This window comes from Protopterus annectens, chromosome 9.part0 (assembly GCF_019279795.1).
Source record: "Protopterus annectens isolate FY-2018-M chromosome 9.part0, PAN1.0, whole genome shotgun sequence".
NCBI lineage: Eukaryota > Metazoa > Chordata > Ceratodontiformes > Protopteridae > Protopterus > Protopterus annectens.
The window spans coordinates 119284081-119297060 of NC_056743.1; positions in this window are offsets into that span (position 1 = coordinate 119284081).

Sequence of the window (12980 nt, forward strand, 5' to 3'; positions counted from 1 at the left end):
TTCCTCACATTCCTTATTAGTGGAATAAATGTATTCTTTTTTTTACCTGGTGTACAGTGAATAATAATTTTCATCAAATGCTCTACTATCTCCCACTTTTAGTACTTTCTCCTTCTGCCACAATTTTGCCAGAATCAAATCCTTCTGCTGGTAGGGTTGCATCTTTACTATTAATAGTCTGGGTTGCTTTCTCATGGCGAGGTTTGGCTCATACACATAATGTGCCCTTTCAGTTAAAAGCTCCTGCTGTGGGATACCAGTTCAGCAGTTGCTTATTTGTGCTTTCATAAAATAAAAACAGCTTGTTCCTTCCAGCTTTTCTGGTACAGAAGAAAATCTCAGGTTTTCCCTGCATGTTCTGTCCTCTAATTCTGTTAGTTTTGAAACCTCTCTTCTTGAGCAGTTACATATTCAGCCAGCCTTTTCTTCATTTCAGCCTCCTATTTTTTCCAGTTTTATCACCTCATCTGAATATCTGTTTAAAGTTTCTTCCATTTTATCCAGTCTTTTGTTATTTGAGTTGATACACAATATCAGTGTGTTACTTATTTTAATCAACTCTGAGTACATTACACTTATTTTTTTTCCTCTAGGTTACTGTTGTCATGGCTTGCACCAGAGCTGGAGCTTGCACTGCTTAATCCTGTACAGCTGCAGAATTCTTCCCAGTCAGTGTTTTTTCCTCATCTTTTGTGGTTGATTTTCTTTCGGGTTCATTGAGTTTCTTTTTTACTGGCATCCAAGCAGTGCACTTGCTAGCCAGTTAATGAAATTTATGCAAAAAATGAGTTCACTGGCTCTCTTTTTTGCGTTTCTGTTTTTAAACTAGGAGTGCTGAAATTAAGCTGTTACTCAATGTGTAGCCATCTTGGAAGTGCTCTCCATCTTGGATTTCATATGGTCACATCAGCAGCAACCTTCAGGTGCCACCTAGTAACAGTAAAGCAAAACATAAAGACAAAAGAGCAAGGATAGCTTTGTTTCCATATCACACATCATAAACATATTTACATTCTTTTCAACACAATCTTCACATTCTTCTTTCTTCATTTAACATAATCTAATTGTGGAATATCAGATACAAATCACACAAAATAAACTTAATGCAGTTTTTCTATTCAAAAACTGCATTCATCCACCAAATCCTTTTCTCCATAACTATCCCTTTATTTCCTTCAAAATATCATCATCCTCTGTAAGTTTCCGCGTCTCCTTTTCCATAACATCTGTAAAGCAATATATATATTTTTTTCAATATAACTTTGGGTTTTCTTTCCATAGTTTAAGTGTAGTACCATCTTTATATGTATTTATTTCATATCCATCTCACTTGTACCCAGTTTTTTAAATTTCTTGCTAATGTTTATTCATAAATTCAGGAATATATTCTGTAGTTTCTTCCACATTACATTCTTTACATTTTCTCTTTTCTAATATTTTGTATTTCATATAGCTTTTATAGGTAACGTATTCAGTAATATACTTAAAACCACCCAAAGACTGTATACAAACTCAAAAAAAAAAAGACTACCTGCAAAAGTACAACCAAGATAGTATTTATTAAAACTAAGTGCTTTCATCCAACTTTGCACTGAGCTTTATCAGATTAAAACTAGTCATATGACCAACTCAATTAAAAAATACTTGAAACTTATTTGTCCACATATTTAACTTTACAAAAATGTACAAATCCTATATTAACAATTTAAAACTTTAAAATATTGACCAAAACCCAAAATGTCTTATTTCTATACTTGTCATATAGACTGGAGAGCTTTATAACACATATATCCTACCTGCTTATAACATGGTGTTTCTACCTATTATTGCAGCCCCACTGCAGAACATTGTTTTACTCTGATGAAGCCCACTGCACTGAACTTATTCAGTAATAACCTCCACAAAAATCACTTTATTAAAATGTTCATATTTTTCCATTCTTTCATATATCCTTTTTATCATATACCTTTAATTCTTTCCATGAAGATATTAAATAGCAATTCTCTATTTTATTTTTATACCATTTTTTCTCTTAATATCATATTTTCTAATCTCTGTTTTACATAACTTTATTGTATTCATATATTCTTTCATTGTTTTCTTTTCTCTCTTCTCTTTTTTATTCTATATTGCCTTATATCTCATTTTCAACATTTTCTCAACATATTTTTCTCTGTGTAATGAACTATATTAAATTATTTAGAACAATTGCATATATGCCAAGTATACAATGTTTTTTTTAAATGTAACCATTATCATTCTATTCTATTATAAAGTATACTCTATCTCACATTAATTAATATTTCAGTCCAAATAAAATTGAAAAAATTATCCATTACTTCTTTTTTCATATTACTTGGAAACATAAATGCACCAAAGTATGCTAATTTGCCTAATTCATAGGTATTTAACATATATACTTTTTAAAGAGTAAATTTTTTCCACCTTGCTGTCAGTTTGCATACGTCTTTCATTATCACTGGTGCAGTATTCCTTACTACTGGGATATCTTGCTGAGGATAGCTGACTGTCCAGTCAGCATATTAGAGCCTTTACATCTTCCAGGTGCTGTACATCAAACATATATCCTACGTGCAAGGCATAAGATACCTGTGTGACATAAAAGCATCTAATCCTCAGAACAATTTTGCCACAGTCTGAATACTATGTTTGAATTTGTTCTGCAAGACATTCACAAAGTTGCTTCCACTTCTGAGTCCTCTACAGATTAGTGCCCCATTGTGGTCTCTTCCTTACCTTTCCTTTCCTTTTTCTAACTATTACTTTAGTTTACATGTCATTCAGGAAGGAAAAAAATGTGAGTGTGGGAGGCAGATTCCCCATAAAGATAGACACTAACCATGTGTTTTTGATTGGGTGTTACCCATGATCATATGAACTGTGAGGTTTGTCAGGAATTTGTTCTTAATACACTCTACAGTCATCTGTTATCTCCTGCAGGGTATTGTAGCTGTATTGGCCCAGTCCAACACAGCCATCTGTCATCTCCTGCAGGTACTGTAGCTGTATCTGCCCAATCCAACACAGTTATCTGTCATCTCCTGCAGGGTACTGTAGCTGTATCTGCCCAATCCAACATTCAGCTACTACTTACAAAGAAAGGTAAAAATGTGGAAATTGATCCTCCTGCTGTGCAGCCACCACTGGATATTTCCTTCATGTTGGATGAAGAACCTAAGGGCCAACTAGGGAGCTGCCTACCCACAGGTCAGCTGAGGTTGTGCTTACATCTGCTGCAGATGTGGAGGGGAAACCATGGCTGATTATTTCATAGAGGCCTAGGGGGATTCCCCAAATACCTGTTAGGGAAGAAATGCCTGGTACTCTCATTGAATCGAGACTGGGGTCCAAACCTCCTAAATTTGTTAAAGCAGAAAACTAAGCATGTGGTCCCTGTGGCTAAGGATCCACTCAAAGAATGGCATGATTTTACTTGGTGGGGGGGGCTCTCAATACTTTTATTGCTCATAAGCCCTACAAAGGATTTTCTATTCCTACTTTTATTCCTTTGTCTTCAACTCCTTCCAAATGCCCTAGGGACTCTGATTCCTCTGAAGAAGACTTACCTCTGGTGAGGAATCATCATCTTACTCCTCTTAATTCAACTGTCCCTGTGCCCTGGGGTCTGAGGAGGATGATTCACTTTCTTCTTGCTTTCCTATGCCTTTTAGGGATATGGTGAGTCATATAATGGAACACTTTAAGTGGGACTGTTCCCAGATTTCTGATGTTGAAAAAAAGACAATATGTACTCTTGCAGATAGCTTATTCTTGGCCTTCTGCATTTCTTCTAGTGCTGGCTGCCTTCCTGGATATTTTCACTGCAGCTTCTTAGGTCCTTGACTGTCAGCCCTGTGCCCCTAAGAAACCAGACAGGTTCTCTAAAGTTCCTGAAGCTCAACAGTTATTATGTAACAGCCCTTCTTCTGATCCTGCTGTCATTTCTGTAGCCACTGATAAACCATCCATGTTGCTGTCTACTTCTAAGCTTTTACCTTCTGATAAGGACAGCCATGCCATGGACAGGTTTGGTAAAAAAGTGTATACCTCTGCCAACCTTAGCCTTCAGGGTTATTAATTACCAGACACACATGACTAGGTTTATCCTGGCTGTTCTCCCCCAACTAGATTAATTTTGGCTGATTTGACTCGGATGGTAAGACTTCTGCCACTTCCCTTTTGAGCTCTACTTCTAAGGTGGCTCATCATTCTATTAAATGTAGCTATGATGATGCTGATGTCTGCTATAGGCCAGCTGCTTATGGTTGTTTCAGGAGGAGGTATTTTTGGTTACAGCTCTAGGCTCTGCCTGAAGACATCAAGGCTAATTATTGGATTTTTCCTTAAACAACCAAAATCTCTTTGCACTGCTGAAGCTGAATTACTAAGACCCTTCAAGAAAAGGGCAAAGGTATGCAATATTTCAAACAAATCTTTGTCTCCTGTTTCAAAGTTTCATAGAAATTATCCTTCTAAGCCTTCGAGGCCAAATGGGCTTCTAGGAGAGTTTTTCTGAACAAGCCTTTTCAGGGTGCTAAGAGCCAAAAGCCTTCTTTCCTGGCAAATTTACTTCCATTTGGCATTCATTCACTCCTGTCTCTCAGCCTGATTCCTCCGTCCCTCAGGTTAACTCTTTCTTTACCTATTTAGTAACAGATAACCACAGATGCTTTGGTACTTTCTATTTTCCAAAATGGTTATTTTAAGGTTTGGAAGTCCCTTCCTCCACTCTCAGGCCTTCCTCAACCACCTCCTTATGTGTGCTGACATTTTCTATATTTGTTGTTGCAGGATCTGGTGGCCCAGGGAATCACCCAACCTCACTCCTTCTCTCCGCTTGAAACTTTTTTTTTTCTTCCAGAATGTTTCCAGTTCCCAGAAAGTAGGAGTCATGGAGGCCTATTCTAGGCCTGTCTTTTCTCAACACTTTTTTCAAGGATCCTTATTTCAGCATGCTATCTGTTCAGACACTTTTCCCTCAACTGCTTCCTCAAGCCCTTCTGGTATCCCTGGGTTTGAAGTACACTTACCTCCACATTCCTATTCACCCTATCTTCAGGAAAATGTTATGTTTATTTGTTTCTTCCTCTCATTAATAGGTGTCTGCTTTGCATTTTTGTCTTTCTACAGCTGGCCCTTGTGGTAGCCTTCTGCAGACTTCATGGAATTCAAATATTCCCTTATGATGACTTTTTGATGCAAGTCTCATCTCAGCAGCCCCTGCTTCAGGGTGTACACTTCACTATGCGTCTCCACAGTGTGGGGTTCACATTCCACCTCAAAAAGAATGTTTTGACTTTTTCTCTCAAGACCAAGTGTTTCTGTGTTGCAGGATTCAGACCATTCCAGTGTGCTGTGTGTCCTTCCTACTAAGGTCCTCTCTTTAACTGCTTATTTCCAGTCTCTTCTCCCTCTTCCAGTCTTTCCTACAAGGGAATTTCTCCAAGCTCCGGGGTCCATGGCATTCACCATTCCCATGGCTTCCTTAGGAAAGTTCAGTGATATCTAAAGACTGTTTGGCTCCAGCACTGCCACCTTCTGGATTATCTAGTTCCTCTCTTGCCTTGTCTCAAGCTCAAGCTCCACTGGTGGATTCACCAGATTTCTCTGAATCCAGGCTGCCTTTTCAGGTTCCTCTCTCTACTCAGAAGCTGTACACAGATGCTTCTGATCATGGATGAGGAGCTTCCTCCAACAATGTAAAAGTCCAGAGTCTTTGGTCCCATTAACAACTGCCAGACTAAATTAACATCAAGGAGATAAGGGCACTACTCCTAGCTTACCAGTCATTTCACTCCCTTTGGATGCCAGGTACTATAAAGTTTTTTTTTTGTTTTGTTTTTTTTTTACAGACAGTACTACAGTCATGTAGTACATCACCAAGCAGGGGGGCACAAAATCTTTCCTCCTTTGATGGCTGGCTCTACACGCATGGGGTTCTGCAATGCATCATCACTTGGTTCTTCAGGTGGTCAATATTTTTTCAGAGCAGAGTCTGGTGGCACACTCTTTAAGCAGGGCCAGGACAAACCCTCATGAATGGATGCTTCACAGGAGATGGTTCTGGACATTGTACATCAGTAGGGTCCTCCTCAGGTAGATCTCTTTGCTTCCCCTCTAAACAGTTTCTGCAGTTCTTTTCCAGATTGCTAAGTCCTTTTCTTGGAAAGTGGATGTCATTTCCTTTTTTTGGAAGGGGATATTATTATATGACTACCCCCTTACTCTATTGTCAAAGGTCCTGTGCAAGATCCTATGAGGCACACCAAAAATCTTGTTGGTGACTCCCTTTAGGCCTAGACAGCACTGGTGGTGTCTCCTGTTTCAGTTGTGTAGGGGCAATTATCTCAACTTGTCTTACAGAATGGATTTTCTTGCAGAACTCAAGGGATCTCGCCTTCTCCCTCACTTGTCTACTCTTCAATTGGCACTTTGTGTGATAGGGTTTTGATTCCTTTTAGGCACCAATTTTCTGAATACCTGCTTTTGGCTTTGCAGGATGTCCAGAAAACCCACTGCTAGAAAATCATGTGTGATTAAATGGAATATATTTTCTATTTGGTGTCTCAAGCATGACCGGGATCATTTTTCTGTTGAGATTCCAAAAGTCCTTTTATATTTATGTGTATTTATGAGTTCTGGTGTGGCATATTCATCTGCTAAAGTTCATTTGTCAGCAATTTCCACTTGTCTGCCGTTGAATCAACCTTTTGCTTCTATTTTAAAAGGTGTTTTTCATATTTAGCATCCAGGAAAGCTTGTTCTGCCCTCCTGAGACCTTAATTTTGTTTTAGAGAAATTGACCCAGCCCCCATTTTGAGCCTGCAGTTGTTTCTTCTTCCCTGTTACATGGTACTTGAAGACTGTATTGCTGGTGGCTCTTACTTCTGCAAAGGGGGTCTCTGAACTTCATAAACTCATGTTGGTTTTTCCTTTTTCGTTTTTTTGTCAGGGACAGGATGTCTCTTTGTACCAGTTCTCCTTTTATGCCCAAAGTGGTTAAGGATTTGTCCTTGAATAAGTTCATTCATATTTTTTTCTTTATCCATTCTCTACAGAATTCTAGTGAGAGGGTTCTGCACAACCTGGATTTACAAAAACAGTTCAGATATTACTTGGATAAGACAAAACATATCTGGAAACCTGAGCATCTTTTTGTTTCCTTTTGTACCAGGAAATTGGGTTTGGCAGTGTCTAAGCAAAACATTTCCTCCTGGATTTCCAAGGTTATTTTTTGTATGGCAAACAGCTTTCCTGTTCTGTTTGTTCTCATTCTACCAGGCAGTGGCCTCTTCTGGTCCATATTCAAGGGTTTGGATGCTAAATCCATCTCTGAAGCTGTGACTTGGCCTTCTGTTCACAATTTCACCAAACATTACAAGTTTTCATTTCTAGGACTAGGATAGGTTTTGCCAGAGCCATCCTTCATGGGGTTTTGTAGGGTTCTTCTGTGGCTCACTCCTCTTAAATTCACATAAATACCTCCTACTCCCATTACATTTTATTGTTTTCCTTCTGGCTGAGTGGTCTTTCTTTTATCCTCCTCTTCCTCTTCTCCTTCTTCCCTTCCTGGATGTGCATGTTATTACTTTCCTCTGGGGTTGCTCTGGTTCTTCTGGGCCACTTCAGTTCTGAGAATTAGGTGCTCATACTTCACATATGTGCCTTACACCTTGCACGTAGGACATATATCTGACATGCGCTTCTTGGAAGATGTAAAGGCTTTCATATGCTGGCCAGGCGTTCAGCTATCCTCTGTAATATATCCCAGGAGATAGGAATATTACAGCAGTGATTAGTAGGACAGCTACTGCTATGGTAAGATTTTGCATAACTGTACTTTCTACCAGTTTTTCTTTCCATTATTTCTATTACTTTTTCATATTCACCAAATGTTATACCTAGTATATTTATTTCTTTAATATTATAATATACATATATATATATATATATATATATATATATATATATATATATATATATATATATATAAATGTTCTTACTTCATCAAATCCTTTACTTTTAACTCTGTTTAGTTGTAGTTGTACTTTAATTGTATCTCAGTTCTTACTATTACTTCATTCATCCATACCTCATTTCTTGCAGCTGTAACAAAGTAATATGCGTATGTCATGAGCATTGTTACTTTATTTCCATAATCCAATTCCCATACTAAAATGTTTAACCCGTATTCACTTCTTTGCTTTATAACATCCACTGCTATGGCAAACAGGCGTATGCTTGGGGGGGGGGGGGGGGGGGCTTGCTTTACTTCCCTTTCTATTTTTACTTTTTTCCAAGCCACCCATTTACCATTATACATAGCCCAGAATTCCAGTAACATGTCTTTGTAACTTTCATTACTCTTCACCTGTACCATATGCATCGTTTTGTCGACATTGCATCATGACCAACCCCGTAAAAAGCTTTTAAAACATCGCATTATTATTCTTCCTTCCATCATTTCCTTTTGGTATCAAATTTATAACTTATTTAACAATTATTAACATGTCTTTTATTTTTGTATCTTTAACTCTAAAAACACTGTCATCTGCCTTTTGTATTTTTTTGTACAATACTTAGCGGATATTTTATAATCGTGTTTCCCTAAAGTTATTGGACTCTAATTTTTATATAGATATTTTCTCTCCTCTTTTTTAAATGAATTTTATCACTCCAACACCGATTTCTTACTTTTTATCCTGCCTCTTAAACTTTCATTTAATGTATGTCAAATCAAAGTTTCATTTTTAATATATATATATATATATATATATATATATATATATATATATATATATATATATATATATATGTATATCTTAGTCTGTCTACACCATGTGCTGACTTTTTCCTTCCCTTATTTTTCTTGTAATTCTTTTACCTTAATTTCTTTTTTCTAATTCTTTTTTACATCATTAGTTATTTTCATAACTTTCCATATTTTATCTTGCACATCTTTCTTTTTATACATCTCATCGACAAAATTCTCAACAGGCTTCATCATTTCTTCTTGAGTATACACAGTAACCCTCTTTTCGTCATAAATGGTATCCATTTTTCCTTCTCTTATTTTAATCTGTTTTCCTAAACGTAGAAAAACTTTTTATTTTTCCCTTTAAAATATTTGTCTAAACAATAACTTAACTTTTCCCCTTTTTCCTGTACTTTTCTCTCTAAATCATTTACCTTTTTACTTGCTTTTTTAAATTTATTTGTCCAAACCCACCTTGAGACAAAAACTACAACAAATTCTGCCATTGCAATCAGATTATTGACCACGTTACACACGCACACCCACACACACACACACACACACACACACACACACACACACACACACACACACACACACACACAGATAATAAAATGGTAAATGTTGAACCATATATTACATTGCTAAACTATCACATTAAACATTTGAACATTGCAGGCAGCAATGACAGCTCATCCTCAAACACAAGCAGTATGATAACCTTCTGCTCTCTTTAAACACACCCAGAGAGTGAGAAAGTATACCTCCACTCACCTCACAAAGCTAAGAGGTAAGAGGGAAGAGAAAAGGGGTTCAACTTGAGTCCCTCTTACTCTACCCACCAGTCTGCATACAAGCTGTTCCCATTCTCATAGACACTTACCCAGTTCTTGTAAAGTTAAAGTTAATGCCAGCTGAATATTAAACAAGTCCAAAACCACATCACTTAGATGTACCCCATCTTTCCTATAACAGACTGGATCCTTATCATGAAAATGTCAATGGCTAACCATAAACAATTCTACTTCAGCTAAAGCTCTGGACACACTATGAGTAACAAAATGCCCAGCCCTCTCCAGTCCTAGAAACATGACACCCTGTTTTCAAATCAATCTGGATATAATGTTTGACATTATCATCCAAGGGTCTAGTCACTGAGATAGCCATAGATCTAGTGGAATGTGCCTTCACATGACCTGGTGGGGATAACCTACTACCCATCTCTACCTAACTTCTCCTTTACCTTTTGCCTAGCTCCTGTTAATTCTTCTCCTTCCAACACATACAAATGGACAAATCTGTCTGTGCCCAAACTACAGTGGATATAAAAAGTTTATACACCCCTGTTAAAATAACAGGTTTTTGTGATATAAAAAAATGAGACCACAGTAAATCATTTCAAAATGTTTTCCATCGTTAATGTGACCTATAACCTGTATGATTCAATTGAAAAACAAGCAAATTTGTCTGGGTAAAAAATATAAAAAATAAAAAACATACAATATGCTGGTTGTATAACTGTGCACACCCTTAAACTAATACTTTGTTGTATGTCCACAGTCTTAAACTAATACTTTGTTAAAGCACCTTTTTATTTAATTACAGCATTCAGTCTTCTTGGGTACACACCTGCCATCAATTAAAAAGACTGGTTAACTAAAGTTCAGCTGTCCTAGTAGGATTTTCCTGACATTTACTCAGTTTCCTGCTACAGCAAAAGCCGTGGTTCACAAAGAGCTTACAAAGCATCAAAGGGGTCTCATTGTTGAAAGGTATCAGTCAGGAAAAGGGTACAAAAAATTTCCACAGCATTGGACATACCGTGGAACACAGTGAATCCAGTCATCAAAAAGTAGAGAAAATGTGGGACAACAGTGACATTGCAAAGAACTGGACGTCCCTCCAAAATTGATGGAAAGACAAGACAAAAACTGGTCAGGGAGGCTGCCAAGAGACCTACAGCAATACTGAAGGAGGTGTAGGAATTTCTAGCAAGTACTGGTTGTGTCTACATGTGACAACAATCTCCGTATTCTCCATATGTCTGGACTATGGGGTAGGGTTGCAAGACGGAGATCTTTTCTTACACAGAAGAACATCCATGCTCAGCTTAAATTTGCAGAACAATACACCAAGTCTCCCAAAAGCATGTGGGAAAATGTGTTATGGTTTGATGAGACTAAGGTTGAACTTTTTGGCCACAATTCCAAAAGGTATGTTTGGCGCAAAAACAACACTTTGCCTCACCAAAAGAACATCATCCCCATGGTGAAGCATGGTGGTGGCAGTATCATGCTTTGGGGGCTGCTTTTCTTGAGCTGGAACTGGGGCTTTAGTCAAGGTGCAGGGGAGTTATGAGCAGTTGCAAATACCACTCACTTTTGTCCCAAAACCTTCAGGCATCTGTTAGAAAGCTGAAGATGAAAAGGAATTTCAGCTTTCAACATGACAGTGATGCCAAGCATACATTTAAATCAACAAAAGAATGGCTTCATCAGAATTAAAGTTTTGGAATGGCCCAGCCAAAGCCCAGACCTAAGTCCAATAGAAAATCTGTGGGGGTGAGCTGAAGAGGGTTGTGCACAAGAGATACCCTCGCAATCTGACAGATTTGGAGTGCTTTTGCAAGGAAGAGTAGGCAAATATTGCCAAGTCAAGGTGTGCTATGCTGACAGACTCCTACACAAGAAGACTGAAGGCTGTAATTAAATCAAAAGGTGCTTCAACAAAGTATTAGTTTAAGGGTGTGCACACTTATGCAACCAGCATATTGTACATTTTTAAATTTTTTATATTTTTTCCCCCTAACAAATTTGTTTGTTTTTCAACTGAATTGTACAGATTATAGGTCACAATAAAGCTGGGAAAAGTTTTGAAATGATTTATTGTGGTCTCATTTTTATATCACAAAAACCTGGCATTTTAACAGGGGTGTGTACACTTTTTATATACTGTATATTTTCAAGCGCTTTGAACATTTCTGCATATTTATTCTCTATTCTTTGCTTTCTTTCAACACTTAAACATATCTTGTAATATTTTCTTTTATAAAAAAAAAACCACCGATATGTCCAATTTACCTAATATTCTCTTTTGGTCATGTGTTCAAACCACAACTCGTCTTTTTCTCGTCTTTGATATATTAAAGTCTGCCATCAGCCGTTTTTTATTTTCCTCCTTTTCTAATATTTCTATCAACCACAAAACTAATGTTGCTTTACAATCAGAAAATGATGTAGTCTCATCACTTCCCATTACCTCCTTCTTATCTTTTGAGTATGAAACATAATCTAGTTGCATTTAAAATATAACTTCTTGATAAGTCTGTTTTTTTCCCCAGCAAAGAATTACCACATTTAATAACTCAAGATGTAAACATTATTAAAGAAGTCCTCTTTCCTTTTACTTTCCTTAGCTAATAATTATAGTCCCTATCATAATTATGGACACATTCACCACTGCAAACCTTATCTCTTCAAACATTTTTTCTGTCATATCCGTATATGCATAAATAACACACAGTCTTACTACTATCCCGTTTTATTATATCATATACGACCAGTCTTCCTGGCATAACTACTGTTATGATAAAATGTGAGGTAATAAAATAATGGACATAACAGTTGTACCTGAGCACATCTCATTTTCTACTGACCAAAAATGTTTCTTCCGCCATACAGCTGCATTTTTCTCTTTGTTTTCTATTGCATGGCATATCTAACAAATATGTAAAATGCATGCTTACTTTTATACCATTCTGTTACTATAATGAAATTCATTAAAAGTTGGACAAAAGCGCTTAGCTTACATGACAGTTTCTAGTATGAGTATGTTGAATAGTTATTTAAACTGAGTATTTCAGCTGTTCAATGGTAGCATTGTTGCCTCACAGCAAGAGGTTCTCTCGTTCGATTCTCGGCTGGAGCGCCTACTGTGTGGAGTCTGCATGTCCTCCCCGCGGTTGAGTGGCGTTCGAAAGACGTGTAGAATGGGCATGCCTTCGTTGAAGGTTGGGCATCAGGCTGGCTCCTTGGCAGTGTAAAAATCCACTGCCAATCATTAGCGAACCAGAGTTCAACTGTGGCGACCCCTAACTGGGAAAAGTCGAAAGACATTACTATTCCTAAACACTCTGAATATCTTTGCTCCTCTCTGCAATGAAAGAATAAAAACTAACCTCTCCCCTTGGCTTTCAGGACAAACT